General features: G+C 41.8%; 1 protein-coding gene and 1 long non-coding RNA gene across 4 annotated transcripts in view; one reads left to right on the top strand and one right to left on the bottom strand.

Moving 5' to 3' along the window:
- agpat4 (1-acylglycerol-3-phosphate O-acyltransferase 4 (lysophosphatidic acid acyltransferase, delta)) overlaps positions 1 to 26,825 on the bottom strand; it is a 174,503-nt gene that overhangs the window by 107,761 nt on the left and 39,917 nt on the right. Inside the window, exon 1 of one of the 3 annotated variants that reach the window (XR_007248158.2) lies at positions 13,314 to 13,489. The exons of 1 other annotated variant lie outside the window; for it this stretch is intronic. The gene's annotated coding sequence lies outside the window, so the exon portion shown is untranslated. Of the gene's footprint in view, positions 1 to 13,313; positions 13,490 to 26,825 lie in introns of those variants that run through there. One more of the 3 variants, XM_048536763.2, reaches the window with a different exon arrangement.
- LOC125455122 (uncharacterized) overlaps positions 12,951 to 26,825 on the top strand; it is a 29,655-nt gene continuing 15,780 nt past the window's right edge. Inside the window, exons 1-2 of the long non-coding RNA XR_007248159.1 lie at positions 12,951 to 13,182; positions 23,129 to 23,240. This is a non-coding gene — a long non-coding RNA (uncharacterized LOC125455122). The remainder of the gene's footprint in view (positions 13,183 to 23,128; positions 23,241 to 26,825) is intronic.

Raw genomic sequence — 26,825 nt, 5'->3', positions numbered from 1 at the left:
ATCAATGGAATACATTGGCCATACTCCACCATCCTTCCCAACTTCAGTTTTCGATTGCTGGCTGTCAATAACTGTTAGGTGTAAAGCCACAAGCTGAATATCTAGTATTTTTAAAGTGATTATGCAATAAAGAGTATAATTTAAGGGTAATATTTGGATAATTTATGAGATCAAATTATACACTTCCCAACATTCAAAAGAAACAAATATTGTAGGTCAATGAGGGAAGTCAAAAAATCTACACTCCCACGGTAACAGGCATCTTTGTTGTCACTCAAAGACTATCATTGAAACACATGTTTCAAACTAGTAGCCACTAGACTATCGTGGCAATGTGATAGAATGAACCAGACACACATCACAACACAAATATTTAAAGTGTCAGCAAATACCAGAATCCCACAGAAAAGCACAGGGACATTCCAATCCCTATTGATACATTCTTATTACTAGTGTTGTGCACGGATATACAAAATTTAAAAAAAACAGCTAGTGCTGTGATTCATTGGCTATAACATTTCTTAAGATCTCACACAGAATTTTTGAATAGTTTCGTGCTCATGAGTAAACAATCCATGCAATCAATTTCCTCCTTTTTGGAAACATGCTGCTTTCTCATTTCCAACCTTCACCCCTCCTTTCCTGAAAGGAAGGATTCAAACTGGCATATTGCATCATAACAATTGGAACACTGCAACTATTCTTTGAGCATTAAAAACCAGAAAGAGGAGCAGTTTATATGTCCAAGGAAAACTGAAATTGTAGGAGGCAAGTACTGTCTTTATCTGTTGCCAATCCAGATCTTCACACATCCTAGCAGGAACTGATACAGTCTCAACTAAAAAAAAGGCACAGGAACACTAGAAATATCAATAGGCTATTCAGCCCTTGAGTCTACATCACCATTCAAATAATCTGCACTTCAACATGCCAAGTGGTAGTTAAAAGAAAAATAATCATTGGAAACTTTTAAACTATTAACAGATTTACAGATAATAAAATGTGAGGCTGGATGAACACAGCAGGCCCAGCAGCATCTCAGGAGCACAAGAGCTGACGTTTCGGGCCTAGACCCTTCAGAGAGGGGGGTGGGGTGAGGGTTCTGGAATAAATAGGGAGAGAGGGGGAGGCGGACCGAGGATGGAGAGAAAAGAAGATAGGTGGAGAGGAGAGTATAGGTGGGGAGGTAGGGAGGGGATAGGTCAGTCCAGGGAAGACGGACAGGTCAAGGAGGTGGGATGAGGTTAGTAGGTAGGAGATGGAAGTGCGGCTTGGGGTGGGAGGAAGGGATGGGTGAGGGGAAGAACAGGTTAGGGAGGCAGAGACAGGTTGGACTGGTTTTGGGATGCAGTGGGTGGTGGGGAAGAGCTAGGCTGGTTGTGTGGTGCAGCGTGGGGAGGGGACGAACTGGGCTGGTTTTGGGATGCGGTGGGGGAAGGGGAGATTTTGAAGCTGGTGAAGTCCACATTGATACCATTGGGCTGCAGAGTTCCCAAGTGGAATATGAGTTGCTGTTCCTGCAACCTTCGGGTGGCATCATTGTGGCAGTGCAGGAGGCCCATGATGGACATGTCATCTAAAAGAATGGGAGGGGGAGTGGAAATGGTTTGCGACTGGGAGGTGCAGTTGTTTATTGCGAACCGAGCAGAGGTGCTCTGCAAAGCGGTCCCCAAGCCTCCGCTTGGTTTCCCCAATGTAGAGGAAGCCACACCGGGTACAGTGGATGCAGTATACCACATTGGCAGATGTGCAGGTGAACCTCTGCTTAATGTGGAAAGTCATCTTGGGGCCTGGGATAGGGGTGAGGGAGGTTGGTGTGGGGGCAAGTGTAGCATTTCCTGCGGTTGCAGGGGAAGGTGCCGGGTGTGGCGGGGTTGGAGGGCAGTGTGGAGCGAACAAGGGAGTCACGGAGAGAGTGGTCTCTCCGGAAAGCAGACAGGGGTGGGGATGGAAAAATGTCTTGGGTGGTGGGGTCGGATTGTAGATGGCGGAAGTGTCGGAGGATGATGCGTTGTATCCGGAGGTTGGTGGGGTGGTGTGTGAGAACGAGGGGGATCCTCTTTGGGTGGTTGTGGCGGAGGCGGGGTGTGAGGGATGTGTGGCGGGAAATGCGGGAGACGCGGTCAAGGGCATTCTCGACCACTGTGGGGGGATTTACAGATCTAACTTTCATGTTATAGGCATGGTGTCCTTTTAAAGATTTGATTTAATTTTCAGTGAAAATTAAGTATGGAATTAAAAGCTCAAAAGGGAAAATCATTTGATGCAACATTTCTCTTGGGAAATTAATTGAAATATCTTGACTGCAGCAACATAGTCAAAGAGGAGGATAGTCCACTTGCCTTCTACTAAAGGTAGTGACCAGGTTGCAAGTACAACTTGAAAATGTTCACTGACACACATGGCAGTAATGCAGGAAACCAATGCAATGATTAGAGAGAGCTGGGAAAGAAGTTTTAAAAAAAGTACCTCAACAGTAGTAATCTTTGTATTATTTCGAGTACCACATGCTAGTGAGGTTAAGAACCAGAGGATGTCAAATGAATGCTAAGCTAAAGAATTTGTGCAAAGGGCAGGGATTCAGATTCCTGGACCATTACCTCTGCCCAAGAAAAATTGCAATGTTCTGGATGTGAGATTGCTCGCTGAGCTGGAAGGTTAATTTTCAGACGTTTTGTCACCATTCTAGGTAACATCATCAGTGAGCCTCTGACAAAGCTTTGGAATGGTGACGAAATGTCTGAAAACTAACCTTCCAGCTCAGCGAGCAATCTCACATCCAGAACCTCAACCTGAGCTACAAATCTTCTCAAAACTCGCTAACTTGCAATGTGTTCAAGCAGGGACAGGTTGCACCTGAACTGGAGAGGGAACCAATATTCGGATGGCCAGATTTGCTAGTGCTGCAAGGAAGGGTTTAAAACTACATTGGCAGGAGAGTGGGATTGTCAATAGCAGGGAGGCAAGTCCAAGGCTAGAAGGAAATACAATAATCAAATAGCAAGGTGAAGAGACAGGTCAGGCTGGAATAGGACAAGGAACGAGGAATGCCTATTGGATTAAATCCATTTCAATGCAAGAGGTAAGGCTGATGAACTCAGTGTGGATAGGTACGTAGGACTGGCAGCTTAGTGTGCCTGAGCACAGGTGCTTTAGGCGTGTCAAAGACAGGAAAGAGGGGAGGAGTGTTGCATTTTTGATTAAGGGGTGTTTCACAGCAGTAGTCAGATGAAATAACTGAGGGATCATTCACTGAAGCTTTGTGGGTGGAGCTAAGAAATGAGAAGAGGATGGTGACTTTATTGGCGTTGTACTACAGGTCCTCTAAATAGTCAACAGAAATGAGAGAAACAAATATACAGGAAGATTGCAGAGACTTTTCCTAACAGACTGCGACTGCCATAGTATTAAGGGCTTAGACTGGGGGAGGGTGGAATTTGTTAAAATGTCTTCAGGAAAGTTTCTTCAGGCAGTGCATAGAGGGTCCTACTCACAAGGGGGTTAAACTAGATCTAATCTTGGGAAACAAGGCAGTACAGGTGACTGGAGGCGACAGTGGGGGAGCACTTTGGGACCTATAACCAAAGTTCTATTTTAAAACTAATAGTTACGGAGATGGACAAAACTAGTCCTCAAGTTAAAGTTCTAAACTGGAGCAAGGCAAATTTTGATGGAATTAGACAGGAGCTTGCAGGGGTCGATTAGAGTAGTTTGTTCGCAGGCAAAGGAACCTCTGGCAAGTAGGTGGTCTTTGTAAGTATGATAACAATGAGTTCAAGGTCTATATGTTCCTGTGAGGGTGAAGGGTAAGGTTGGCAGGAGTGAGATGGATGACAAGAAAAATTGAGACTTTGACCAGAAAAATGAAAGGAGGAACAGGCAGCTGGGATCAAGGGAATCCCTGGGAGGTATACAGGAGTTTACTGAAGGAAATCAGGAGGGCAAAAAAGGGGGCACAACAGCTTTGGAACCACTCTAATATTCTCAGCCAAGAGATTCTGTAAGTATATTAAAGGACAAAAGAATAACTGGAGAGAGAATAGGACCCCTCAAGGACCAATGTGGACAAGATGGATGAGGTCCTCAATGACTATCCCTAATGTGTTTACCGTGGAGAAAGACATGAAGACTTGGGAATCGGGGTGGGGGTAGTACCGATATCTTCGGGACAGTCCATATCACAGTAGAGGTGATGTTCAAGTATTAGAATGTACGAAGGTGGACAAATCTTCTGGTCCTAATCAGATATATCCAAGAGCCTAGACAATAAATTGCCAAGGCCCTAGCTAGTATGTTTGCATCATCGTTAGCCACAGGTGAGGTCCCAGAAGACTGAAGGGTGCTGAATGTCATGCCCTTATCCAAGGAGGGCTGCAAAGAAAAATTTGGGAATTTATAGACCAGTCAGCTTAACATCTGTAGTAGGCAGGTACTTGAGAAAATTCAGAGGGATAAGACATAGTTGCATTTAGAAAGATAGGGTTTGATTAGGTTTGATGAGGACAGGGTGGTAGACGTAGGTCTAGTTGAATTTCAGTAAGGCCTCTGATAAGGTTCCATATGGTAGGCTGCTCTGGTAGATTAGATCACACAGAACCTAGGGAAGAGTTGCCAAATTGGATACATACTTCACTTGACGGTGGGAAGCAGAAAAGTAATAGTGGAAACATGCTTGTTAGCCTGGAGGCCTGTGACTAGTGGTGTGCCTCAGGGATTGATGCTGGGCCCAATGCTGTTTGTTATCGATAATCAAATGATTTGGATGAGAATGTACAAGGCATGGTTACTAAGTTTGCGGATAACACTAAAACAGACAGCATTGTGGACAGTAAGGTTATCAGAAATTGCAACATGATCTTGATCAGCTGGGGAAGTGGGCTGTGAAATGGCAAATGGAGCTTAATTTAGATAAATTTGAAGTGTAACAGTTTGGAAAGTCAATTCAAAGTAGAGTTTCATGGTGAATGGTAGGGCCTTAAGGAGTGTGGTGGAACACAGGGACATTGCAGTTCAGGTGCACGGTTCTCTGAAAGTGGAATCACAAGTAGACAGGACACTGATGGCAGCTTTTGGCATGGTGGCCTTCAGTCAGGGCATTGAGAATAAAAGTTGGGAAGTTATGTTGCAGTTGTACGGGACATAGGCGAGGCCACACTTGGAGTAGTGTTCAGTTTTGGTCACCTTACAATAGGATGAATATTGCTAAACTGCAAAGAGTGCAGAAGAAAAGTGCGAGGATGTTGCCAGGAATTAAGGAACCGAGAGGGTGAACAGGCTAGGACACTAAAAAAAAGCATAGGAGACTTGGAGGCGATGGGGGAGATCTTATAGGAGGCATAATGGGTCTTTTACAGATTATCAAGATGTAATGAGTGGTGCGCCACACAGATTGGAACTGGGAACTTAATTGTAAACATGACTTGTATGAATGGACAGAAGGTATGGTTGTGAAATTTGCCAGTGTACAGATAAATAGGAAGTTTTCAAGTGACATAAGAAGGCTATGAAAAAATATATAGGTGAAATTAGTGGATAAAGATGTCAAAAATAGAGTATCAAGTGGGAAAGATGTGAAATATCCTTATGGCAAGTAAACAAGAAAGCTCAAATGCAATATTCATTCAAAGAGGTATTAAATACAAAAGTTGGAGGTTATGCCTCACTTATTCAGGGCACTGGTAAGATTACACTGGAGCACTGGTGTACAGGACTGTCACCTCATTTAAAAAGAGCAACATTTTAAAAAATTGTTGAGGTACTTCGGAGGAGATTTACTAAATACCTGAAGCGAACAGGTCACTTTGGAGAAGAAAAAGAATTGGATAGGCAGGGCTTATATTTGCTGGAGTTTAAAAGAGGTGACTTGATTGAAACAAACCTTGACAGGTTGGATGTCAAAAGGAGATTCAAGAATTACATTTACTGTTTAAATCCAAGATTGTCCCTTAAAAACAGAAGGGAGGCAAGTTTAAGGATACAAACCTTCAACTTCTGAACAAGCAGCAAAATCAAACTCTGAGTATTTTTAAAAGGCAAAAGTGAATCGATTTTTGTTAAACAAATGTTTGAAAAGTTATCATAGCTAGGCAGCAATATGGATTTGAGCTTACAATCAGATCAGCCATGATCTCATCGAATGAAGGAGCATGCTCAAGGATGGAATGGAATACTCCTACTTGGTCATTTGTAGGGGGAAAAAAAAAAGAGGGACGGGTGGTTTGGAGACAGCAAGGACTGCTAATGCTGCATGCAAGAGTCAATAAACATGGAGCTGGAAAAGCTCGGCAAGTCAGACAGCAATCAATATTCAGGCCTTTGGGCTGTCAGCTCCCAAGGTGAAATATCAAATGTTGTTCTTCCAGTTTGGCCCCACTGACAGTGGACGGACATATCACCAGGGGAGTGGGAGGGGGAGTTAAAGTGGATGGCAGTTGGAATGTAGGGTTGGTTGGTGTTTGCAGAGTACAGATGCTCCACAAACTGGTCCCGAGTCTGCATTTGGTCTCCCTGATATAGAGGGGACCACATCGGGAGCAACAGATAGAGGAGGTTAGATGAAATGCAGGTGAATCTCTGCCAGATTTGGAAGGATTGTTTGGGGCCCTGGAGGGAGGTGAGGGGGGCAGGTGTAGCACCTCCTGCTGTTAGAGAAAGATACCCGGTGTGGTGGAGGGGGTTGATGGGAAGTATGGAGCTAACAAAGAACATTTTGCAGAGACCATTCACTCCACAAAAAAACCAAACCAACAGACATGGATGGGGAAGAGAAATATCTTTTGGTGGTGGGTCCAATTTTGGTGACGGGTCCAATTTTGGTGGCAGAAATGTCAGAGGATGATGCATTGTATTTGGGGTGGAATGAGAGACCTGTATCCTTATTGTTGGGGGTAGGGTGGGGCAGGGATAGGAGATACAGTTGAGAACATCCTTAACAGGAAGGGAAACTATGTTCCATAAAGTAGGAGGTTATAGAACATAGAACATAGAACATTACAGCACAGTACAGGCCCTTCGGCCCTCGATGTTGTGCCGACCTGTCATACCGATCTCAAGCCCATCTAACCTACACTATTCCATGTACGTCCATATGCTTGTCCAATGACGACTTAAATGTACCTAAAGTTGGCGAATCTACTACCGTTGCAGGCAAAGCATTCCATTCCCTTACTACTCTCTGAGTAAAAAAACTACCTCTGACATCTGTCCTATATCTTTCACCCCTCAATTTAAAGCTGTGCCCCCTCGTGCTCGCCATCACCATCCTAGGAAAAAGGCTCTCCCTATCCACCCTATCTAACCCTCTGATTATCTTATATGTTTCAATTAAGTCACCTCTCAACCTTCTTCTCTCTAATGAAAACAGCCTCAAGTCCCTCAGCCTTTCCTCGTAAGACCTTCCCTCCATACCAGGCAACATCCTAGTAAATCTCCTCTGCACCCTTTCCAAAGCTTCCACATCCTTCTTAGAATGCGGTGACCAGAACCGTACACAATACTCCAAGTCCGGCCGCACCAGAGTTTTGTACAGCTTCACCATAACCTCTTGGTTCCGGAACTTGATCCCTCTTAATAAAAGCTAAAACACTGTACGCCTTCTTAACAGCCCTGTCAACCTGGATGGCAACTTTCAAGGATCTGTGTACATGGACACCGAGATCTCTCTGCTCATCTACACTGCTAAGAATCTTACCATTAGCCCTGTTAACTGTGAAGGCCTTGCTTAGAACAACTTATCCTGGGAGTAGATGCAGAGGAATTGAGTGTATGGGATAGCATTTTTGAAGGAGGATAGGTGAGAGGTGTAAGAGAGGTAATTGTGGGAGTCAGTGTGTTTGAAATGGATGGTGTACTAAGTCAGCTGCCTTATATGGAATCAGAGGTCCAAGAAGGGGAGGGAGGTGTCAGAAATGGTCCAGGTGAATTTGAGGGCGCAGTGGAAGGTGTTGGCAAATTTGATGAACAGTTTGAGCTCCTTGCTGGAGCACAAGGCAGCACCAATACAGTCAACGTAGCAGAAAGAGAGGAGGATGGTGCAGTGTATTTGTTAAACAAGGACTGAGGCAGGCACAGCTTGGGCCCATGTGGGTACCCATGGCCACCCCTTTTGTTTGCAGTAAGTGAGAGGAATCAAAGGCAAAAATTGTTGAGGGTGAAAACCAGTTCCACCAAGCAAGAGTGTGTCAGTGGAGGGGGACTGATCGGACCTATGGGAGAGGATGAAGCAGAAACCTTTTAGACCATTGTCATGGGAATACACACGTACAGGGACTGAACGTCCATGGTGAAGATGAGGTACTGGGGACTAGGGAATTGAAAGCTTTGGAAAAAGGTGGAGGGAGTGAGTTGTGTTCTGAATGTAGATGGAGAGTTCCTGGATCAAAGGGGAAGGGGTGTTTTGTGGGAAAGAAAGATTGTTCTACAGCTGTTGGATGGTTTTTGTTCAAATTGTAAATCAAGTTAAAACACTTTATAGAAAGTTTTAAGAAAGGGGATTACCCTCTATGTTCTAGCTTAGGAGAAGGATGGATGATTTGGACATTAAAATATTACAATTGACTGTTTTTGTACAAGTTAAAATGTGCATGAAATGTATCTAAAATACTGGAAATAACTTGATATTAGGGGATCACCACTTTCTGTTTAGAACTGTTAGGAGAAATAGACTTAGTGAATCATATTCATTTCCATGGGCAACTGGTTATGCCCCTCTCAAGCCATTTAATTTTGTGTCAATAATGGTAGAGTTCAGGAGTATCAAATACTTTGGAATTCAGAGCATGAATATAAAAGCAGTGTTCAGCATTTTCCCCATTAACTGCAGTTAGAAACAATATGCTCATTAGGAAGTGAAGTTTGACTGGGTAATAACAGGTGAAAGGTTATTTCATCTACTCATTTGGTTTATGCTGACCTTAAATCCATTCCAACAGGGTGCCATATTATTCAAAGATAAAGAATGAATGTTGGGAAATGACATAACCCTCATAAAACCCACAGTACTGTAGTAAACAAGTTATTTTTATTCTTATATGGGATGTGGGCGTCACTGGAAAGACCAATATTTGTTGCTAATTGCTACTGAGACAGTGACAGCGAGTAGCAAGTCTTAAAAATTTCAGTTGTAGATTTAATCCATTTGCTGAATAATTATCCCCATTCAATTCTACAGCTAATTTCATTAACTGTAAAAAACACAGAGAGTCAAAGAGAGATATGAAACAATGTAAATCCTTTGAGTTTCACAGGATTCTAAAATCAGTACATCACATCATTCATTTATACCTCTTCCACTATTCAGTCTTGGCTCAGAATTTTTGTTTCTAGAAGGTGTAGTTCAGAATCTTGAACACAAAACCTAAACTGACACCCAGTACTGAGGGGATTGCTGTGCTGGGGAGTCAAGTTGCAAATGATGCACTAAACTATCTTGCCCTCCTTAGGTGGGCAAGAGATTTAAAGCACTGCAAAATGCAGAGGAGTTCCCTTACCATTCTGGCAAAGATTGATCCCTCAGCAACTCACATAAAGACAATTAAAAATGTATTCAGCTGATAACTGTGACCTTGCTGTATGCTAAGTGTTTCCTACTTCAGGTAAGTCTGACACTGGTACATTGAATAAAAGCGATAGCCAGAGATAGTGAAAAGCAGTACATAAATACAAAGTTGTGTGCGCTCTGGATCAGAAGGTCCGTATTCAAGTCCGTTCCATTCCTAGAAGGGTGTCATTTTTTTAAAAAAATACTTAGACATTATACATATAAATGAAAGTTCTTTCAATGCCACTGTTTTGCTGTTTACAAGCTATTTTTACAAAAGTAAGCTACAATCTGAATAGCACGCAATACCTTAAATGACACCACTTTCAATTTACTCACTTTCCTAGGGAATTAGCTGCTCTCAAACAATGGTAGGAGGGACATACAAATTGGCACAGGATAAGCCATCCAGTGATCATTTGCTGTTTCAAAGAAAATTAGTAACCTGCAATTAAGTGGGCCAGAAGTTCTCATTCAAGTCACATCTGCCCAGAAATGAATCATAAATTGACCGAAACAAAAAAAGGCTTCGCCTTGGTTTAGCTTAGCTAGTCGAACTCAAAGAAGAAAAATCCTGTCAAAGTCAGAGGATCATGGATTCATGCCTGACTAAGACTTGCACTCATCATCTAAAGGGAGGCAGCATTGTATGTATGAATGTTGTGCCAGTTGGCCAAGATGTTAAATGAAAGCTCTGCCTACCCAAATGGAAATTAAAGAAAAGAGGAATTTTCTTGGCCAACATGTTCTCCTTCTCAAGTGGAAACTATCAAGATCAGATGAGCTGGTTATTCATCTGATACTCAGAAAATCTTATTATGCACAAACTGGTTGTATATTTACCTCAACAAATAAAGCTACTTCTACAAGACACTTGGCACACTTACGGCTGAGGTGCTATTAAAATACAGGTTCTTTCTGCTTTATAAGTTGAAACTTTGGGGGCATATTACAGTTTCAAAAGAAACATGATTAAGATTGGTGACGGCAAGCACGAGGGGGCATAGCTTTAAATTGAGGAGTGAAAGATATAGGACAGATGTCAGAGGTAGTTTCTTTACTCAGAGAGTAGTAAGGAAATGGATCGCTTTGCCTGCAACGGTAGTAGATTCGCCAACTTTGGGTACATTTAAGGCGTCATTGGATAAGCATATGGACGTACATGGAATAGTGTAGGTTAGATGGGCTTCAGATCGGTATGACAGGTCGGCACAACATCGAGGGCCGAAGGGCCTGTACTGTGCTGTAATCTTCTATGTTCTATGTTCTATGTTCAGATTAACATGCTAAACATCAACCCTCATCTACTTTCTACATTGCAGACGATCAAAACTTGGCTGAGTGGGACATCACATGGCATGAACCATTAGTTAACCCTTTGGCTAAATAACTTGCTGGTGACATCATAGCAAGGGCAACAAGATACCAAGGGTTTTCATGAACAATAGGACAAAAGTTTATTTCCATAAAAGATACTAGTTTCAAGGACCAAACAGCGAGAGAGAAAAAAAAGACAAAGTAAATTACAGTCAAACCTGAAAGAGAACTGAAGAGAAAAAAAATACAGAAATTTGATTGAACAAAAAAAAACTGAAAAACTTTGAAGCTTTAAGAATTTACTATATGGGGTCACAAAGCTAAACAGCATAGCTTTAAGAGGAAGAGTTAATGGCATTGTATTACTGATTATTGCAATTATTTTTAAAAATTGTATTTTTAAATGAGTTACAATATATGCTTCTTCACGTGACCCTGTTTGTCAGTTTGCACATCATAACTTTCAACATGAACTCATTTTTCCAGCTGGATTTGAACTTCTGTATCATTACAAGATTTGACCTAAAGCTACAGCTGATGAGACAACTATTTCCAAACTTCATACAGAGCCTACCATCAAGTTATTAATAACTAATATTAAGTGTAATCACATATCAAAAAAGGGAAGATACTGGGGTGCTGGAAATCTGAAGTTAAATAGTGCTGGAAAAATTCAGCAGGTTTGACAGCATCTGTGGGGGAAAAAACAAAAGACACTGAGCCTGATATGATTCTTCAGAAATTGAGAGGGGCTAGAAAACTATGTTTTTTATGCTGTTAACAAAATTTTAAAAAAGCAGCAAATGGAGAGGAAGACCTGGATAAACAACAAAAGAGAATGCCAAATGGTAGTAAAGGAGCAATTTAGGACAAAATAGGTGTAAACGCAAAGTGGAACTAGCAGAAGCTAGGTTGGTTTTGACGAGAGCAAACCATTACAAATAAGCCATGCGGCAGTTTGACGTGAGAGAGGCAATCTAGTCTTGTTTTATTTACTGCTGAAAATGTGGTCTCTCTACATTGAGACCAAATGCAGGCTGAGTGACTACTTTGCTGAACACTTCTGCTCTGCCCACAAGAATTACCCTGATTTTCCAGCTGCTTGCCATTTCGATACGGTACATTGCTTTCATTGCAGTCCTTGGCCTGCTGCAGAGCTCCAAGCTTAAGGAAGAGAGAGAGAGAGATGGTGGGGGGTGATAGTGTGAAAGAGAGATGGAGGGGGGTGGAAGAGAATCTAGGCCCAAAACGTCAGCTTTCCCGCTCCGCTGATGCTGCTTGGCCTGCTGTGTTCATCCAGCTCTACACCTAGTTATCTCAGATTCTCCAGCATCTGCAGCTCCTACTATGTCTGAAGGAAGAGAACCTCGATTTTCATTTAAAGCACTTTACAACCTTTAAGATGACAGACACCACACCCCTTCATTCCACTCCACCCTTCAGTACCTTGTTCGCATGTGATTGCTCTCAGCAAAACCAACCTATTTTCTATTCACAATAGAATTACTCCTCCTGTGATATTACCAGTCCTTTTGCGTTTTGCTATGGCACCCTCATTTATTTAACTCACTCCTCCTCCAATGTTGTCGATAAGATGAGAACTATTTTCCTGTTCCCTTCAGTTCCAAAGAAAAGATATCAGACTTTCCTATTTCTATAGATGGTGGCAGGCTTAATAGGTTTCTCCAGCACTTTCATTTTCAAAATCTTAAGTGTGTCATGGAAAGCCCCTATATTTGCAAAGCATGACGAAAACTCGAAACTAAAAAAAGTGACTGCCTCGATTCTGAGTTGTGTTTCTTAGAAGTGAAATAATTGTTCCAGTTATCCAAGTCAGTAAATTATGTAATCATTGATATTAAATTATATTATAGCCTGGCTATTTTAAAGAGCAAACAGACAATATACATATAGGTACGTGGATGATGGAAGAGGCCTCTTGAAGTGGAAAAACACATTTGGGAAAGCAACTTCCCAGTTGCCGTGGTAACGTGCACACCCCTCAGAAAAAAATAAAATTACAAATAAGAAATGGTTGTCTCAATTTCAAACGTTGCTTTTCAGGCTTCTGATACAATTACTAGAATGGATCAATAGCAGCATTTCAGAAATCTTTTGCCATGGCCGTAGCTATGGCAACAGAAAAGGGGCGTGTAAAGGATACAAAGCAGCAACCAGCAGAGCTGAATTGATTCATCAGACACGTTTTACCAACTAACAGTAACCCTTTCCTATTCTGGCGAAGATCAGCGATTTGTCCACCATGTGTCTGCATTCAGCTGGTGATATTTAATCGAATATTGCCACCCAACTCCAGAGGAATCCAGGTAAATAACTGAGTTTTTGCTCATATGTATAGACTAATTCAACAAGCTGCCTGCTTTTGACATGCTTTTCGAACATTCAAGCGAGAGAAAACGCGCCGTGTAATTAAACGAATCTGAACTGATTCACATACCTTCAAACAAATGGTCTTTGGCACGTGTAGCTCAGTAGCAGAGAGGAAATAAACTATCACGTTTCAAGAAGCAGTAAACTCATCTGGTGCTTATAGGGAGGTAAGCTCCACCCACGGGCTGGGCTTGGGGAAGAAATGTGTTCTCAGCTGACGTCTCTCCCCATGCTATGTCACTTCCTTTAAAGCTCTGACTTAGTGTAGAGTGGAAAAGATACTTCTATGATTCATTCTTCGCCCCTCCCCTCCCCTCTCCTCTCTCTCTCTCTCTCTCTCTCTCTCTCTCTTCCCCCCCCCCCCCTCCCCCGGAGGGTGGCCCGTTTTTTTACGCCGTCGACCCTGTGAACAGAGCAGCTTCGTGCAGTCAGCTTCTCGAGTGTTTAAATAGTAGCTGGCCTGACTGATATCTTCATTTCCCCTGACCCACCCCCATTCCACAAAGAAGCACGTTGTAAATTATGCTGTCTGTGACTTGTAGATGCTCGTGTTGAAATCAACTGAGCACATTGAATGTTTGGGGGACAAAGCCTACATTTATTAGTTATGGAGCTATCAAGGCAGCAACAGAGCTGGAAATGGCAGTTTACTGAGTCAGTCACTCAATACTATCACAACACAATTTCAAGCATCCTTTCTCCCTCTTAAGTGCGAGGTAAACCCACTTCCACTGCTAGGGTAGGTGAGGGCTGGTATGCCTCCCTTCACCTGCTTATTGTAGTCCAGAGTTAAGAAAATGCCTAGGCGATGAGTCACCTCCCCACTGGCTACAGCCATATTTGGGTTGTCTGATCATACTGTAATGCACGAATCCATTTTTTCAGCAGCTTTATCTACTCTGTCTATTTTTGCTTTGTGCATTTGCGTGGTATGTTAAACTACACAGCAAACATTTAGCTTGGACAAATATGTCATTCTGAAAGCTTTATACTCATTTTCAGATCATAGGAATGTTAAAAGGATAACATAGAACATTACAGCACAGTACAGGCCCTTCAGCCCTCGATGTTGTGCCGACCTGTCATACCGATCTGAAGCCCATCTAACCTACACTATTCCATGTACGTCCATATGCTTATCCAATGACGACTTAAATGTACCTAAAGTTGGCGAATCTACTACCGTTGCAGGCAAAGCGTTCCATTCCCTTAATACTCTCTGAATAAAGAAACTACCTCTGACATCTGTCCTATATCTTTCACCCCTCAATTTAAAGCTATGCCCCCTCGTGCTCACCATCACCATCCTAGGAAAAAGGCTCTCCCTATCCACCCTATCTAACCCTCTGATTATTTTATATGTTTCAATTAAGTCACCTATCAACCTTCTTCTCTCTAATGAAAACAGCCTCAGATCCCTCAGCCTTTCCTCGTAAGACCTTCCCTCCATACCAGGCAACATCCTAGTAAATCTCCTCTGCACCCTTTCCAAAGCTGCCACATCCTTCTTAGAGTGCGGTGACCAGAACTGTACGCAATACTCCAAGTGCAGCCGCACCAGAGTTTTGTACAGCTGCAGCATAACCTCTTGGTTCCGGAACTTGATCCCACTATAATAAAAGCTAAAACACTGTATGCCTTCTTAACAGCCCTGTCAACCTGGGTGGCAACTTTCAAGGATCTGTGTACATGGACACCGAGATCCCTCTGCTCATCTACACTACTAAGAATCTTACCGTTATCCCAGTACTTTGCCTTCCGGTTACTCCTACCAAAGTGCATCACCTCACACTTGTCTGCATTAAACTCCATTTGCCACCTCTCAGCCCAGCTCTGCAGCTTATCTATGTCTCTCTGCAACCTACAGCATCCTTCATCACTATCCACAACTCCACCGACCTTAGTGTCGTCAGCAAATTTACTAACCCATCCTTCTACGCCCTCATCCAGGTCATTTATAAAAATGACAAACAGCAGTGGACCCAACACCGACCCTTGCGGTACACCACTAGTAACTGGTCTCCAGGCTGAACATTTCCCATCAACTACCACCCTCTGTCTTCTTTCAGCAAGCCAATTTCCGATCCAGACTGCTATATCTCCCACAATTCCATTCCTCCACATTTTGTACAATAGCCTACTGTGGGGAACCTTATCGAACACCTTGCTGAAATCCATATTCACCACATCAGCCAGTTTACTCTCATCTACCTGTTTGGTCACCTTCTCAAAGAACTCAATAAGGTTTGTGAGGCATGACCTTCCCTTCACAAAACTGTGCTGACTATCCCTAATCAATTTATTCTTTTCTAGATGATTATAAATCCTATCCCTTATAACCTTTTCCAACACTTTACCAACAACTGAGGTAAGGCTCACTGGTCTATAATTACCAGGGTTGTCTCTACTCCCCTTCTTGAACAGGGGAACCACATTTGCTATCCTCTGAACAGGGGAACCACATTTGCTAACCTCTGAACAGGGATACCACATTTGCTATCCTCGTTAGATAACATCTAACCCATAACCCTCTTCCCCATCTCTGATATTTCAATTCCTTTTGGAGAGAATGTGAAGCATGTAAAAATATGCATCTTGTACTTTTCAAAAAAATTTTGAAACACATTGGTCTAGAATCTTTGCAAAGTAGAAGTAGGCCATTTGGCCCATGAAGACCACACCAACCCTCTGAAGAGAATCCCATCCAGACTGAACCTCCTACTTTATCCCTGCAGCCCCCACCTAGCCTGCACATCCCTGGAGACTATGGACAATTTAGCATGGCTAACCTGCATGTTTTTGTACTGTGGAACCAAACTAAAGTACCTGGAGGGTGCCCACACAGACACAGGGAGAATGTGCAAACTCCACATAGTCATTCAAAGTGGAATCAAGCCCAGGACTCTCACACTGTGAGGTAGCAGTGCTAACCACTGTGCCACCTGTTTTGGGCTAGTGTAATTTATTTTTTAGTACACTTGTCAAAGTTTCAGAGATCAGAGTAACACCATTCAGTGAATATTCAACATCACTGATGGCATGTGAAAGTTTCCAGAGAAAACATAAATACTATGCAAAATTAAAGCTGTACGGATCACATAATCCTAGATTTGATGTTTCATTAGGTGTTGCATTTGCTGATTTCAATATCTGCCACCATGAGACCTCTTTGTTAAATGAAAAGTAAGAAGAATGGAAAATTGCCTAAGTCAGGAATGTTTTACTTTACTAAGTATAGCAGAGAAATGTTTAAGTACTCTAACGAGAGAATTTTTATACTAGTATTTACACTGTTCTTGGAGTGCAGTGCAGGATTTTTTTCTAGTGTGAATCCAAACATCTACAAGTCAGCCAGGCAACTGATTCTCCTGTTTATGCTAACAAGTCTCATTGGCATATGTAACCAGTGAGTTAGGAGTACTGCAACTCACTAATTTTGAAGGAGTAGGGATCAAATGGCTCCAACAAAAAAACAGCTGACAGAAATTTGCCTGGAAATGAGTAGTAGATGATTTTTGGTATACAGTGGGTCTTCAAACAGACCAAAGTTTATTTTTTGTGGCTGGTAGGAACACTGAAATGTACTGGTCCATACTCAGGCATTGAATGTTTCCCTGGCCTTTTATTGAGCAGCTTCCTTTTAAAAATGTGAGGCCACTCAATTGCAGATAGAACTGGGTGCAGCATGCATTATTTGAGGCTGCAGAACCATTTAAAGGCAAGCCTAAAAGCTAGTTTTGTTGGGCTTTTGGCTTTCAAAAATACACACAATTTTCTAACTGCCATTTTTAAAGGAGAAAATTATTTGATATTATGGCTAATCACTGGAAATTAAAATTAGGCGGTTTGTGTAAGAAAATCTAAAATCCACTATATTGATTTTACATTCCAGTTGAAAACTGTCCTTCATTGTTAGAGGTCATATAGGAGGAATGATTATTTTTTAAAGCCACAGTGTTCATTAATATCAGTAGAATGTTGAAGTCGATCATTCGTTGGTACTAATGGAGCAGGACCTCAGCATGAGTTAGCCTTATCTGTGTAATGTTTACTAGCTTGACAAGCCCCTCAAACTCACTGCCTATTTAGCCTTCTTTGGCTTGGCATCCATTGCCTCTTATGCATCTTTTGGGTACTATAGAAGCATAAGATGTTGTACTTCATTTATCATTACAGAATTGCAAAAAAATCAGATTGCCTGTCATTGATAACTAGGATAATTTAAGGTTATAACAAAACATGCCATTTCTGCCATTGAAAGTTAAATGATGTTGAATATAAATCTTACTATTAAAAGAGATGGGCTCAATGTTTCCATGTCCCTTGAGCCTTGTTTCTCAGTAGTCTTACAAACCACACTGTACAATCATTTCATCTTCACATTTTCCCAAAAGCTGCAAATTTCTTCCTGCCTCTGCATGCTTCGTCTATGCACCACACTTATATAAATGTATTGAACCTTACAACACAGAAGAAGTCCATCAAATCTTTGCCGGCTTTTTCAAAGAATGGTCTAGCAAATCTCAATGCCTGCTTTCTTCCTGCCGTCCTGCAAATTTCTCTTTTTCAAATTTATAACTAATTTTCTTTTGCAAGCATTTGATTGCAGATCAGAATAACTGACTATGTAAAACAAAACTCTTCATTTTGTGTCGCAATTCAAAGACAGAACTTGAGTCTATAATCTAGACTGACAATCCAGTCGTGTGGAAGCACTGCATTGTTAGAGGTACCATCTTTCAGACGTGATGTTAAACTGAGGTTCCATTAATCCTCTCAGGTGGATTTCAAAAAACACGTCTGGCCAATATTTATTCCATAGTTAACATCATAAGGAATTCAATTTCTGGTCATATATCTCATTGGTGTATCCTGTTGTATGTAAACTGACATATACATTTCTAAATATTACCACAGTTACCACATTTCAAAAGTACTTATTTGTTTGTAACTGGGATATCCTGAAGTTGTGAAAATCTCAATATAAATACATTGAATTGCTTTCATGTTACAGCGCATCCTTTAACTAACTGTAAATAATGCACATGTGGGTCTTAATTGTCAGCCACTATTTGGCTGTGCAACCATCAGAGATAGGACCAGTTGTTAATTTTCTGCTTTTTAGTCCTGGATAGATTCCTCCACTATCTGAGTCAGAGCATGGATACGCTGTAGACCTCCAGCATCTGCCATTGTGCAGACGACTCCACATCATCCCAGTGATACGACTGACTATAATGTCTAATATCATCCAGTTACTGTGAGGTTATCTTTTTAGCAAGATCTCCCTCTCGTCTAATGATTTCCTGGAAGTATTGACTCATCTTTGTACCTCCTAGATCATTGAAAATGTTTGTGCCACACCAAAGTAATCATTTTTCTTTGTGAATTCCAAGTTTGAACGTCAGTTGCAGTTACCCGTGGTACAGAGATTGCACTTTTGCCTCAAGTGGTTCTAGATTCAGGCTCTGCTCCAGTGACTTCAGAAAATATTCTAAACTAACAGCTTAGTGTAAAACTAGGGAGCATGCACTGTCAAAAATGCTGTCTTTCACAGGAGAAGTGAAGTAAATTTCTCCTTTTACACTTCCGGTTGAAAATTACATTTGATTCAGTGGCCTGTGCCTAACGCACTGTAGATTGACGATCTCAACTTTCTGCATAAAAATCTTATCTGTGTCTGCCTCCATTTCTGTTTTTTCAGTTGAAGATATTGAGAATTGCACTCTCTTGCATAATTCAGACACAAGAGTTAATGACAAAATCCCTGAGTGATATTCTAGTGCTGAAATGAGGGAGAGCTACAGTTTGGGTCATGCTATCAATGAATCTCAAGCCAAGACCCAGTCAACTCTCTGAGGTGAATATAAAGCTCTAGGAAACACTATTGAAATAACAGCGCTAAATGAAGAACTGTAAACCCTGGAGATCTGAAGCAAACTAAAACAGAAATTATTGAAGAAACTAAGATTTGGTCTGGTAGCATCTGTGATCCAGTAATCCTTCTTCAAACTCCTGAAAGTGAATCACCAGGCTCAAAACATTAACTCTATTTTCTCTCCAAAGACGCACTAGGCCTGCTGAGTTTTTCCAGCACTTTCTGTTCTTTTTTGATTGAAAGAAGAGCATTCTCCAGAGCAAGCTCACCCATGTGTTAAATGCCACTAGAACAAATTATCTGAACATAACTACATTCCTTCATCCTGCACTCAAAATTTGCCTTTGAAATGGAGCAGTGAAATAAACTCCCTTTCCTGACATGCCAATTAAGAAATCTGCAAGGGCTTCTCTACTGTTGTTTACCACAAGCTACCTTCTCTAATCAGTATATGTTTTGGGATTTCTACAGTTCCAGACACGATAAGACTGGCCTTGTCGGCAACCTTCTAAACTGGACCCAGTCTATTTGAATACCATGCATACTTGATGCTGAAAAAGAATGCATCAAAACTATGCTGCAGCAGAATTGCTCCCCTAATCAAATAATTTTTCCATATACATCATAAAGTCCCCTGAATGGATCTAAAGTCACGACCTTTCTCTCTGAACAGTGCCCAATTGATACCAGGTTACCATTGTAAGGTATCTCAGAAGTTCTAACAGCAGGCAAAACCAACTGCATCTTGTTGTTCCTATGTCAACGTGTTGCTGGTATGTAGGCCATATGTCCCAAAGGCTGGCAAATTATATCAAACAGCCATCAGGTGTTTGCAACAAGCCATCTACTGACCATATCCTGCCAGCTGTGCTTACAAAACTCAAAACGCAGCACCCAACATTCGATGGGATTCTACCATTGGACAACATTGCTAAGTAATCTCTAGAGCACTAAGTATTGCGCTGAGAATCAATTTAAGATTGTCAGTAAGATTTCCATATGGCACATTTGTGCATTCTGGAAGATACATAGGCCGGGACAGATAGACAGGACCATGTTCTTTGCAGAAGGATCATGTCCAGGAGCTCCCTGATTTACAAACATATGACTCATGAATGATTGTACTTATGAACAAAGTCCCACATACGGGTGTGATTTTAAAGATCTAACATAGGAATGTTTCCTGAACTTACAATTGGCTATTTTACTTTTTCAAACATTGCGTTTCAACTTGCGTACAAATTAATTTATGAACAGACTCCAGAATGGCATCTGTTCACAACCAAGGGACTGCCTGATAAATTTGCACCTCCTTCAAATAAATAGGAGAAAGCCATTCCCTGGTTAATTTCTCAGGGCAATGCCTTAACCAATCAATCTCCTGGGACTGGGACTTCTTTGTCTGCTCCACACTCCTCTCCAGCCACACCACACCCGGACTTTTCCTTGCAACTGCCAAACACGCTACACCTGCCCCTAAACCTCACCCCCATCCCAGGCCACAAGAAGACTTTCCACATCAGGCACATGTTCACCTACACATCTGCTAATGTGGTATACCGTATCCGCGGTTCCCGTTGTGGCCTCCTCTACATGGGGTAAACCAAGCGGAGGCTTGGGGACAGATTTGCATGGTGGCAAGATGGCTCAGTGGTTAGCACTGCAGCCTCATAGTGCCAGGGACCCGGGTTCGATTCCAGCCTCGGGTAATTGTCTGTGCGGAGTTTGCATATTCTCCCCATGTCGGCGTGGGTTTCCTCTGGGTGCTCCGGTTTCCTCCCACATTCCAAAGATGTGCAGGTTAGGTGGATTGGCTATGCTAAATTGCCTGTAGTGTTCAGGGGTGTGTGGGTTATAGTGGAATGGGTTTGGGTGGGATGATCCAAGGGGCGGTATGGACTTGTAGGGCCGAAGGGCCTATTTCCCCACTGTAGGGAATCTAATCTAAACCTATACTCGGTTCACACTAAACAACGGCACCTCCCAGTCACGAACCATTTCAACTCCCCCTCCCATTCCTCAGACGACATGTCCATCCTGGGCCTCCTGTGGTGCCACAACGATGCCACCCGAACGTTGCAGGAACAGCGCCTCATATTCCAGTTGGGAACCCTGCAGCCCAAAGGTGTCAATGTTGACTTCAAAATCTCCCCCCCACCCCACCGCATCCCAAAACTAGCCCAGCTCATCCCTGCCTCCCTAACCTGCCCCTCCTCCCACCTATCCCCTCCTCCTACCTCAAGCCCCACCCCCATCTCCTACCTACTAGCCTCATCCCGCCCCTTGACCTGTCCGCCCTCCCTGGACTCTCCTATCCCCTCCCTAACTCCCCACCTACACTCACATTTACTGACTCCATCCCTGCCTCTTTGACCTGTCTGTCTCCTCTCCACCTATCTTCTCCTCTATCCATCTTCTATCTGCCTCCCCCTCTCTCCCTATTTATTTCAGAACCCCCCTGCCCCTCCCTCATTTCTGAAGAAGGGTCTAGGCCGGAAACGTCATCTTTTCTGCTCCTCTGATGCTGCTTGGCCTGCTGTGTTCATCCAGCTTCACACCATGTTATCTCAAATTCTCCAGCATCAGCGGTTCCTATTATCTCTTGGCAGTGATATGTTAGTCATTATTTAACCGGTGCACTTGGAATGACAATGCATCTACAAATCAGAGTCCACTTATCAAGTAATCGACACTATCTTCTCATATAGTACAAAATATTATTCCTTTTTTCTTTGGTATTCTTGCGAATGTCCTAATGAGTGCAAACTGGAATGGTGTCATTTTCAGCAATGCCCTTGAAATAACTCCTATTTCTGCTCCCCTTTAGCCTAACAATTCAAATCATTTCTTTAAAGTTCATGTCAGTTCAATAAGCAATTTCCAAGTATATATTCTAACTTAACCTCCTTCAACGTTCCAAATCATAACAATTCACTGCATTGTCATGCTTCCTGAACTCCATTCTGATTTATTTTGCATTACCTTAAATAAATCACTTATAAGATATGTGAAAATACAGAGCAACTGCACATTTTGAAAATCTTTTTAGTAGAGAACTCACCTGCACATGTTCACCAGGTTCCCACTGTAGGAATTATTCAGTAGTTGGGAAACCTCAATATTAAGAAGTAAGCTCTGAAATCTTTGATGCATCTTTTAACCACTGTGCATTTCCTTTATAGCCTGATGAATCTTTGCTTATTTTGTCAATAACCTTGAATCTGTGTCTTCTAGTTACAAATTCACCTGCTACTGAAGGCATTTTTTTCCCTATTTACTCTATAACATCCTGCATAATGTCCAGAAAGATTGTACAGGCATCTTAAATAGGTAAATAAACAAAGTAGCATAAATGGTAACTATAGCCATATTAAATGCACTCCAAATATTTGGAAATGCTTGCAAGTTTGCATTGTTAATTGTTGATATGAAAGCTCAATACAAGTTTCCTCTTCTCTTTCATTTTGGTATTGTTACTATAGTGTTGTTTATTGCCGTCAACTTTCCCTTGCTCTGACAACCCGTAAGCTTTTGAAACCTAAGCTATATGCTTTGAACCATTACTTTTATCACTAGTTTGATCCTATCTCCAACTTTTTTGAATCCTTACAGCACGCTGTACTTACTGTTCTCAAAATATCTATGTAACTGCAAGTTATCTCATCAACTTTCCATTACTAAATTTTAGAAAACTGCCACGCAATCCTATTGGACTTTGTTAAAGTGAACCTGTCATAGCTTACAGTTATTGTGCAGGAATGTAAGACAAGTTTTTGGAAGCTGAGTCTGTCACAGCTTGCTGAAATGTTCTGTTCAATTGATCTTTAATAGGGCCTTGCTCTGTTGCCTGTTTCGAGGCAAAGTGAAATGAATGCCAATCCTGTTAACATAGGATTACATAATTACAAGTTGGTACGCACAACTCCAGTTTTGGATGTAAAGTTCAACGGCAATATTATACAAAGTCCAGTAAGCTGGCCAAAAATGTTTATTTAACTTTATAGGTGAAGATGGAACAATGTCACCAAGTAGTTTGTAAAATTTCTACACCTGGCTATTCCTAAAGGCTGTGGATGTTGGATCAAATGGATCTCACAAAACTGAATTTTTTGCTTGGTAAGTATATCAAGGGATACAGATTTAGTAAATGAGGTTAAGTTTCAGAGCAAGCATGATCTAACTAAACTGTTAAAAGGGTCAAGGGCTAAGTGACCTAAACTTGATCATAAATAATGACCAACCAAACTTTCATGAGTTGTCCATCAAATAGAATAAACAGCAAGAAATATAAGCATGTCACGGAAGTTCACACCAGAACTTTTTAAAATCATTAATGATTGTTAAGAAAAAAGAATGATAAATAGGAGGCTAAGGTGCATCCTTTGAGTCTACATCTTCTGAGTTTTGTTCAATCATCAGGACACATTTGTTGTTCAGACCTGAAATGAAAACAGAAAGTATTTGAGAAACTCAGCAGGTCCGGCACCATCTGTGGACAGAAAGCAGAATTAACATTTCAAGTCCAGTCACAGATACACAGGCAAATGTGTAAAATAGGATCTTTGTAAGCTTCAAGTAAACCAGGTTCCTACCACTCCTAGCACTCTGTTTGGAAATCAGAACAATATTTCTATTTTATTGTGAAAATTAGTTTTAAAGTCATTACAATTTCACAGATTACAAAGAACATGGAATAATACTGTACAGGAACAGGCCCTTCGGCTCACCAAGACTGCATTGACACATGATGCCTTTCTAAACTAGAAACCTTCTGCCTCCAAACAGTCCATATCTCTCCATTCCCTGTATGTTCATATATGTGTCAAGATGCCTCTTACACATTGCTATTGTCTCTGCCTCCACCACCTCCTCTGGCAATGCATTCCAAGCACTTACTACCCTCTGTGTAAAAACTACTTTCCTCTGATAACTTCTTTAAACTTTTCCACTTTTTCTTTAAACCTATGTCCTCACCTAATTGGTATTTCTACCACTGGAAAAAGATGCTGTAAATTTATACTATTCATGCCTCTCATAATTTTGTAAACTTCTATCAAGTCATCCCTCATTCTGTGACTTTCAAGTGGAAACTAAACAAATTTGTCCAAACTGTCCTCTTAACTAATCTCCTTTAAACCAAGCAAATCCTGGTAAATATTTTTGTCCCCTCTTCAAGCCTCCACATCTTTCTCATAGTGCGGTGAACAGAACTGTGCACAATATTCTAAATGTGGTTCTACACAGTTCTTGACAGTTTTTATTACTCTATGACACAACCAATGAAGTCAAGCATAGAACATAGAACATTACAGCGCAGTACAGGCCCTTCGGCCCTCAATGTTGCGCCGACCTGTGAAACCAATCTGAAGCCCTTCTAACCTACACTATTCCATTATCATCCATATGTTTAAACAATGACCATTTAAATGCCCTTAAAGTTGGCGAGTCTACTATTGTTGCAGGCAGGGCATTCCATGCCCTTTACTACTCTCTGAGTAAAAAACCTACCTCTGACATCTGTCCTATATCTATCACCCTCAATTTAAAGCTATGTTCCCTCATGCTAGCCACCACCATCCAAGGAAAAAGGCTCTCACTGTCCATCCTATCTAATCTTCTGATCATCTTGTATGTCTCTATTAAGTCACCTCTTAACCTTCTTCTCTCTAACAAAAACAGCCTCAAATCTCTCAGCCTTTCTTCATAAGACCTTCCCTCCATACCAGGCAACATCCTGATAAATCTCCTCTGCACCCTTTCCAATGCTTCCACATCCTTCCTATAATGTGGTGACCAGAACTGTATGCATTACTCCAAGTGTGGCCGCACCAGAGTTTTTGTACAGCTGCTACATGACCTCATGGCTCCGAAACTCAATCCCTCTACCAATAAAACCGAACACACTGTCCACCTTCTTAACAACCCTATCAACCTGGGTGGCAACTTTCGGGGATCTATGCACATGGATACCGAGATCTCTCTGCTCATCCACATGACCAAGAATGTTACCATTAGCCCAGTACTCTGTCTTCCTGTTACTCCTTCCAAAGTGAATCAGGCATGTCATATGTTTTCTTGACCACTTTATCCAGTTGTGTTGCCACTTTCAGGGAACTGTGGACCTGTACACCTAGATTCCTCTGTATGTTGCTGCTACAAAGGTTTTTGCCATTTACTGTGTCCTTCCCTTCTACATTAGATCTCCCAAAATGCAACACCTCGCATTTGTCTGGATTAAACTGCATCTGCTATTTTTCTGTCCAAGTCACCAGCCTATCTCTATCTTGCTGTTTTCTCTGGCAAATCTGCTTACTTTCGTTCACAAATGTACTAATCAGGCCACCTACATTCTCCGCCAAATCATTTACATATGTTACAAACAACAGGGGTCCCAGCATTGACCCCTGCGAATGCCAGTGATCACAGATCTCCAGCCTGAAAGGCTCTTTTCGACCGGTACTGTTTGTCTTCTGTGAGTAAGCCAGTTCTGTACCCACTTTGCCAGCTCACTGCAGATCTCATGTGTCTTCACCTCCTATATCACCTTGGATCTCATGTGACTTCATTTTTGTATCAGCCTGCCATGAGGGACTTTGTCAAAGTCTAATGTCCATGCAGATGGAAGGCAAGGGCCTAATGGTATTATTGTTAGATTGTTAATCCAGAGACACAGGTAATGTTCTGGGGACCTGAGTTCTTTAACTTCCCCAATGTTGACTGGGACTGTCTTAGAGAAAGAGGCTTGAATAGGGCAGAATTTTTTAAATGCATTCAAGAGGGTTTCTTGAAACAATATGTGGATAGTCCAACTAGAGGAGGGGGCATACCGGACCTTGTACTGGCTTATGAGCCTGGCCAGGTGACTGGCTTTTTTAGTTGGAGAGCAGTTTGGAAATAGTGATCATTACTCCTTAAGTTTTACGATAGCTATAAGGATGAGTCAGGCTTTGTGGCAAGGTAATAAATTGGGGGAGGTCAAATTACATCAGTATTAGGCAGGAGCTAGGGAATGTTAATTGGGAAGAGCTGTTATTGGGCAAGTCCACACTTTGACATTTGGGATTTGTTTAAAGACCTGGTGATGAAAGTTCAGGACCAGCATGTTTCAGTAGGAGGAAGGATAGGGATGGCAAGGTAAGGAACAATTGGATAACAAGGGAGGTTAGAAATTTAGTTAAAAGGTAAAAAGCAGCATAAGTAAGGTTTAGGAAACTAAAATTGGACAGGGTCCATGATGAATATAAAGAAAGCAGGAAAGGAATCAAGCAGGGAATTAGGAGAGCAAGAAGGGACTATGAGATGACCTTTACATGTACAGTTAAAGAGAATCATACATTAAAAACAAGAGGATTTACTCAGAGTAGTAAGGGAATGGAATGCTTTGCCTGCAACGGTGTAAATTTGCCAACTTTAGGTACATTTAAGTCGTCATTGGACAAGCATATGGACGTACATGAAATAGTGTAGGTTAGATGGGCTTGAGATTGGTATGACAGGTCGGCACAACATCGAGGGCCGAAGGGCCTGTACTGTGCTGTAATGTTCTATGTTCTATGTTCTATAGCTAGGGAGAAGATAGGACCACTCAAGGATAGAGGAGGGAATGTGTGCTTAGAGGCAGAGGATGTGGCTAAGATCCTAAATGAGTACTTTGTATCAGTATTCACCTAAGAGAAGGATGATTTGTGTGGAACATGTTCA

Source organism: Stegostoma tigrinum, chromosome 9 (assembly GCF_030684315.1).
Source record: "Stegostoma tigrinum isolate sSteTig4 chromosome 9, sSteTig4.hap1, whole genome shotgun sequence".
Lineage (NCBI taxonomy): Eukaryota > Metazoa > Chordata > Chondrichthyes > Orectolobiformes > Stegostomatidae > Stegostoma > Stegostoma tigrinum.
Note: the sequence above shows the minus strand (reverse complement) of the source record. Positions and strands in the feature narration are given on the sequence as shown.